Source organism: Vombatus ursinus, unplaced genomic scaffold, assembly GCF_900497805.2.
Source record: "Vombatus ursinus unplaced genomic scaffold, bare-nosed wombat genome assembly UNPS02010320.1, whole genome shotgun sequence".
NCBI lineage: Eukaryota > Metazoa > Chordata > Mammalia > Diprotodontia > Vombatidae > Vombatus > Vombatus ursinus.
Window position 1 is genome coordinate 7666550 of NW_020950098.1, and position 8147 is coordinate 7674696.

An 8147-nucleotide genomic window follows, 5' to 3' on the forward strand; every position below is an offset into this window, starting at 1 on the left:
TCTATCTATCTATCTATCTATCTATCTATCTATCTATCTATCTATCTTCTACTTACTCATTTGCATTTGTTTATTTACTTATCTATCTATCCATTTACTTATTCATTCACTTATTAATTTTCATTCATTTATCTATCTAGCTATATCCATTCATTTATTTATTCATCATTCTACTCACCTATCTATTTATTGTAGAACAATACATTCATATGTCACAACTTGTTAATCCATTCACTAATTGATGGGCATCACTTTTTCTTTGGTTCCTTGCTACAACAAAAAGTGCTGTTATAAATAGTTTTGTACATATGGATCCTTTTCTTCTTCCTTTAACCTTTATGGTATGGAGGTTTAGTGATGGTATTACTGCTAAAAGGTATGTATAATTGAATGTCTTTTGGGGCGTAATTCCAAATTGCTTTCCAGAATAGACTGATCCACATGTCTACCAACAGTAATTAGTGTGCCTGCTCTCTCACAATCCTCTAACAATTGTCATCTTTCTTTTTTTTGGTTATTTTTGCCACTGTGATGGGTAAGAGTGTGGTGGAACGGTTGATCATGTGTTTTTTGGAGGATATCATTTCTGTTCTTCCGAGTTTATTGTTTGCCGGGTGTTGCAGCCCACTCACAGCCACTATACACTTCTCCATTGCCCTCAATTCTAATTCTTCAGAGACTGTGGTTTTCCGTGTCTCACAGCCACACAATAACTCTGTTATTATTAGATTATAAAACAAAACAAAATAATCCTGCCATTCTATAAGACATCAGAAAAACTAATTTGGGAAGAAATAATAATAGCATCTGACATTTATATAGTGTTTTAAGGTTTTCAAAGTGCTGTTTTAGCTACATTATCTTCTTTCAGTCTCCAAAACTCTGCAAGGTAGTTACTTACTAATGGCATTATTATTCCACAATATTTCATGAAAACATCTGGTTGTACAGGGCATATTCTGGTTTTTGAAGGTCAGCTTTTTTAGTGTCTCATGACAATAGCTCAAACAGTTGGTCCAAGCTATGATCTCATTCGTTCATTCATTCAAAAAAAATTATTAAGTGTCAACTATGTATGTACCAGGAACTGAGGCTGTAAAGAGAAAAATTTAACATTTGCATCTCACAGTTAGTGAAAGGTGAGCATACATTTTTTTCTAGTTAATAGCTGTCCACTCCCAGTGTATTTAAGGTAACAGAATACAATATCACATTGTTCAGGAGCAGAAAGAAAACCTTTTGTACTAACCATGTGACCCCCTACCCCCTAAAACTGATCTTGCCTCGTGGGCTAAAGTCTTCATCCCTGAGCCTCAGTCCTTACCTGTCTTGACCAATTAATAATGGTGAAACCAATAGAGGTGTTTTTAAAGTACTGAAACCTGTCCTCTTCACTAGATGTTCTGAGACAGAAGGGTAAAGAAAAGACAGCTCATTACAGATAAAACCAGGAATTAATCTCCTGAACTGCCCTTGCCACAAAAACGGGATCTTGCCCTTCTAAGTCCCACAAGAATGACCTTAAAGCGATGATAAGTAAATGCATTGGAGATAAGGAAAAGATGTTCAATTTTTTGTTCGGTATGCTTAAAACAGTGGAAACAGAATTGCTCGTTTCAATTAAAAATGACATGTTTTAAAGTTAAAGCTATGAGCTTTACATTTTGAGCAGGAGCACCAGCTAAATTCCTAATCAGGATGTGATGCCCTTGCAGAATTACTTTATTACACAAACACCAACACCCATCCATTCATCCGCACCCACCCACACAACAACAACAACAACATCATCATCATCAAAAACAGTAACACACACACTACCAATATCATCATCACCATCATCATCATCAACAGTAACACACACAACAGCATCATAATCTTTAACAATAGTAGCACACACACACATACACACACAGAGGACCTGCTGCACAGGAAAAATAATTTCCTTCCTGTTTCAGGGAGTGACTTGACGTGCCATCAAAGACATCCTCTGCTTATGCAGATGCACCAGATGTGGCCAAAGGAAACTGCTCAAATCGTTTGCTCCCACTAGCAGCTCATGAGGTGATCCCGACAGCAATTTACCAGAAGGTGAGTTTGGGGAGAATAAAACAGAGGCAAATAACTTACCAAAGGGTTTTAATAATTCTGAAGAAAGTCATATTCAGCAGGATGGCCATTAATATAATGACTTGTACTGTCATTACTAGTGCAATTGCCACCATAAAATAAGCATGCAAAGCTGGATTCCTGAGTGTCATAAAATTCTCAAGTATCTTGTAGGGCACATTTATTCGATTTAGGGATTGCAACTCACAAGAAAATCGGCTAACAGGGGCAATTTGTTCCTTTGAGTGTCTTGTCTTCCAAGTTGCTTGTAACTAGAAAGCTAAACTATGTGCTTATGTGGTATGATTTTATGGATATTTTTTGGGGGTGGTACAGACCTGTGATTTTATCAATGTTGGGAACTGTCAATGTAGAAATTTCCTCCGCTGATGTTGATCATCAATTCATCTATAATTAATAGTTTTTGGCAGTTACTGGAATACTAAGAGGTTGAGTGACTTGCAGTATGTTTCAGAGGCAGGACTGGAACCTAATTCTAACTAACTCCAATACTGACCTCTCCATTATGGCATGCTATTTCAACTTATGTTACAATGAGACTTACAAACTTAGATTTCATATGAATATTGTTTAAATGTGGATAAATCACTCAACCTCTCTGAGCCTCAGTTTCCTCATCTATAGACAGGCTTTTGGACTAAAGGTAAAATGAATCTTTAAGATCTCTTCCGGCTCTGAATCTGTGATCCTCTGATCCTTTGAATTCTGACCCTCTTTCACCTTAAATGTTCCCTCCAAACCATTTTAGATCCTTTGGGGTTGGTTGATTCAATTAAAAAATGAATTGCAATACAGCGATTCTTAAAGTCAAATATTTTGTTGTTCAGGGAAAAATTGATTTTGGTTATTGTTAATTTTTTAAAGCTATATGCCAGATCATCTGACCCAGAATATATTTCTTGATATCCAACAGTTTATTTTTTATATGTAGAATGGAACAAAGAAATGTCAGTCTGGAAGAGTGCTCTTATTTGCTACTTATGTCTTCTACCAGAGCAACTATCCTTGCTCACTAACCCACGCTTAGTTAATCCCACTGCTGGCCCTACTCTGACTGTGCTCAGAACTCACATGAATATGTGAATATAAATGTATCACCACATTGTATGATAAAAATAATTAATGATGACATACATTTATCTAATGTTTGTGATATGAAATAAATTATTTCATTTTATCTTCATGATAAACGGTAATAATACAATCCATTCTCCACACAGCTGCCAAATTGTACCAAAGTACAAGTCTGACCATTTTATTCCTTTGCTCAAAAAGTTTCAGGGACCTCCCTTTTATCCCTAGGATCAAATTTGAATGTCTCTACTTGGCATTCAAAGATCTTCACAATCCAGCTCCTGCTTTTTTCCCTTCCTTCCTTCCTTCCTTTCTTTCTTCCTCCCTCTTTCCTTCTTTCCCTCCCTCCCTCCTTCCCTCTCTCTCTTCCTTCTTTCTTTCTTTCCTTCCTTTCTTTTTTCCTTCCTCCCTTCCTCTCTCCCTCCCTCCCTTCTTTCAAATGTCATCTTCTGCCTCTGCTTTTTTTCCCCAGGTTTTTTCTCTCTCATGCTTTAAATGCTCTCCCTTCTTATGCCTTGAAATCCCTAGTTGCTTTCAAGGCTCAATTCTTAAAGCAGAAATTTCCTGATCCCTTCAGATAGTGCTTTCTCTTGCCCTTACCTAAATTAGTTTGCATGTTGTTGCTTGTGTATATCTTGTATCTGTCCAATATATAATCCTCTTTAGGGCTGGGGATATATATACATATATATGTATATATATATATTATATATAGTTCCTAGTACAGTGCCTTGTATATAGTTGGTCCTTAATGAATGCTTGTTGAATTGAATTAAATGACAATCATAGAGGCTGCTAGGTAGTGGAGTGGATGGAGCCTTAGTCCTGAAGTTAGGAAGACCCAAGTTCAAATCCAGCCTCAAATACTTGTTAGTTTTGTCTCTTTGGGCAAGCCACTTAACCTCTCTTGCTTCAGTTTCCTCATCTGTAAAATGAAGATAGTAATAGCACTTACCTACCAAATTATTGTGAAGGTAAAATGAGATATTTTTCATAAATGCTTTGTAAACTTTAAAGCACTATATAAATGCTAGTTATTATTATCATCACGTGAGGCAGGCAAACTATTACTATCTCCATTTTAGAGATGAGGAAACTGAGGTTCAAAGTGGTCCACTTGCCTAGGGTCACAAAGCTAAAAAAATAACAGAATTGAAGTTAGGTTTTCCAGCCCCAGTCACAGTGGTCTTTCTACTTCATTGCATCAAACAGAACTTCTAATTCTTACACTCAAAGGAATAGACTGCCCCTGTTAGCCAATTTCCTTTTGAGTAGGAGTCCCTAAATAGAGCAAATGCACCCTGCAAGATACTTGAGAATTTTATGGCACACAGTAACTCAGCTTGCTTTTTTTATGGTGGCAATTGCACTAGTAACGATAGTACAAGTCATTATATTAATGGCCATCCTGCTGAATATAACTTTTTTTCAGAATTATTAAAATCCTTTGGTTAGTTATTTGCCTCTGTTTTATTCTCCCCAACCCCACTTTTTGGCAAATGGCTGTTGGGAGCATGGCATGAACTGCTACTGGGCACAAACAACTTGAGCAGTTTTCTTTGGCCACATCTGGAACATCTGCATAAGCAGAGGATGTCTTTGATGGCATGTCAAGTCACTTTCCGGACAGGAAGGAAATGATTTTTCTTCTGCAGTACATCATATGTTGTTGTTGTTGTTGTTGTTGTTGGCATGTGTGTATTTGAATGTGTTTGTGGCATCATGTAATTCTGCCAGGACATCACACGCTGAATTAGGAATGCAGTTGGTATGCCTGCCGAAAATGTAAAGCCCATAGCTTTAAAGAAAGATTCCATTTTTAATGAAAGTGGATATCTCTTTTTCTGTTAAAAATATCTTGAATGATAATGAACTGAGCAGAACAATGGAGGACCAAGCAGTTGGACTAGAAACCCTAGCCTGAATGGTTATTCTCCCAGACCTCAAAGACCTTCATCTAATTTGTATATAATGAAACATGGTACTACAGCATTCTGGTTGTAACCATCTTTAAAAGGAAGGTGGTACATGTGGACGATACATATTATATAGCTCCTCTTGAGCTGATTTAGCTAAAACCACATTACTCTAAAGTATTTGTGTTTATTTCTATAAACCCAGAATTCAGTTCCTTTCTCTTTTCTACTGTCCTCTGACTGAGTCTATAACAACAGAAATGTTTTTGAGTGTCAGAGAGGCTGCTTTATATAGTGGAGAAAGTTTTAGACTTGGAATCAGGAAGATCTGGGGCCAAAGTTGGCCTTTGCAGCTGACTAGCTGTGTGAGCCCATGCAAGACACTTAACCTCTCTGTCTCAGTTTCCTTAACTAAAAAGTGAGAGAATTGTACTAGATGGGCTCTAAGGTCCATTTTAGCTGTAAATATGAGTCAAGAAAACCTGGGTGTAAATCCTGCCTCTGACCTTTACTAGGTGTATGACCCTAGGAAAATCACTTAACCTTGCAGTGTTTTAGGACGCTCAAAGACTCTTAAGTTGAAGAGAATCACTAACTGGCATTGGTAGCAGGAGTTTCCTTACCTGGAAGTTAATTATACTAGTAGTCACAGGTCTAGTCGCTATCCCCTAATTTGCAGAATAGCTCTTAACAGTTCATAACTGATCCATAATTGTAAGGAGCTCCCTTTAGACCCCCCAAACAGAGTCTACTCAGACAAATTCCCAGGACAGCTGAACAATCAGTATAAGTGAAATAAAGACTATCTTGGCAAAACTGAGGTGCTTAATAATAATAACTAGCATTTATATAACACTTTAAGATTTGTAAAATACTGTATAAATATTATTTCACTTTATCCACACAACAGCCCTGGGAGGTAAGTGCTTTATTATCCCTCTTTTACATAGGAGGAAAGTGAGGCTGAGAAAGGCTAAATGACTCGTCCATGATGATACAGCTAGTAAGTGTCCAAGGCAGGATTTGAACTCAGGTCTTTCTGACTCCAAACCTGACACTTTATCTACTCTGCCCCCAGCTGCTTCACTTGGTTGCCTTATTGATGATGTAGTTACCTTAAAGATGAGGGTGCTCTGGAGTGTGTCTTATAAGATTCAATTATCCAACTGACTATATTGTGATGTATCTAATCTCATGAGAGAAATTTCATCTTATTATTGTTCATTCTTTTAACAAGATGAAGAATGGCACAGTATTTGTCTTCAAGGATTTTTACAATTTACTAGAGGGAATACACACACACACACATATAAAATACACACACACACACACACACATTTAAGTATGGCAGATGGCAAAAAGTGAAACAGGGGCCAAAAATGAGTTAAAATGCCATATGTAATTTTAAGCAGGGAGACAATACTTTTAGCAAAAGGACTCAGAAGGCTTCATGGAAAAGGAGGCACCCCAATTGAGACTTGAAAAAAAGAGAATGTTTTAAAAGGTAGAGATAAGGAAGGAATATTTCCCCAGCCCTAAGCCAAAGGAAACTGCTCAAGTAGTTTGTGCCCAGTAGCAGCAACTCATGCGGTGCTCCCAAGAGCCATTTGCCAAAAAGAGGGTTTGGGGAGAATAAAACAGAGGCAAAATGCATAGGGGCATTTATATATAAATGTTTATGTTCATATATATTTATAAGTGTGGCAGATTGAGATTGGGGAATTATTATAATCTAGTTTAAGAGTAACAGAGTACAAGAAAGGGAATAATGTGAGTTAAGGCTGGACAGATGGCTGGGAATTACATTGTGAAGAGCCCTAAATGTTTGTTGAAGGAATTTTGTATTTATTTTCTAAACAGTAGAGCCACTGGAGATTTTTGAGCAAAGGGGTGACATAAGAACATAAGGCCCTGAGGGTCTTAGGTCTAGAGTTAGAAGAGACCTCAGATGTTATTTAGTCCAACCCCCTCATTTTAAGGATAAGGAAATGGAAGCTCAGGGAGGATGTGACTGCCCTTACCAAATCTCTGTATTAGGAAGATTATTTTGGCAACTGTGTGAAGGATAAACTGGATAGAAGAAGATTATAGGCAGAAAAAACAATTTAAAGCAGTTTCAATTTTTCAGAATTAAAACTAAGATGATGCCCATCTGAACAGAGAGGAGGGGGACAGAAGTAAGAGTTACTGTGGAAGTTGATGATAGGGGTTGGCGCAAGTGGGGGAGTTGAGTTAGCCTTGGTAAGGTGCCTCATTGGCAGATAACTAGGGCAAAGGAGAAGTATGTGGACAAGGAGAGGGAGAGGTTTCGAGGTGTGGAAGATAGGAGTTGAGGAGACTTCCTCACGCTTGGGACATACTCCTTCCTTGTCTCTGCCTCTTGAATCAATCCTCATCTCTACTGACCTCCATTTCAGCCACCCACTGATATGACAACACAGCCGACCTTGATATGGCTACAACACCTACTCTTGAAGGCATACCACTGATGAGAGCTCGAGTAGTCCCTGCTTTGACCACGATATCCTGTCCTTCTACCTCTCTTCCTCCTTAATTTCTACTGTTCCTCCTCCTCCTCACAGTAACCTCTTGGTCCTTCACACCTCCATCTTCTCTCAGTCCCTCAACCTCTTTCTGACTTTGTTTGCTGTTCTGGGCCAGGCCAGGAGTCCAGTATGTGTTGACATTTTTGATCACCCTCTTCTTTTGAATATTTATCTTTCACCTTGGTTTTATTTATGTTGCACCATCTTAGTTCTCCTTGTATCTTTCTAATTATTCTTTTTCTGCATTCTCTTTCTTTTCCTAGTCCCTTAATGTAGGTGTTCCCCAAGGTTTTGCCCTCAGCTCTCTTTTTCTCCACCTTCCCCCACTTTGGTGATTTCATCTACTTCCACACTTTCAATTATCTTTTAATCATAGACTAATCTCAAATCTATGTTTCTAACTCTAACCTCTTTCTTTAGCTCCAGGGATGCATTTTCTTTCTTTCTTTCTTTCTTTCTTTCTTTCTTTCTTTCTTTCTTT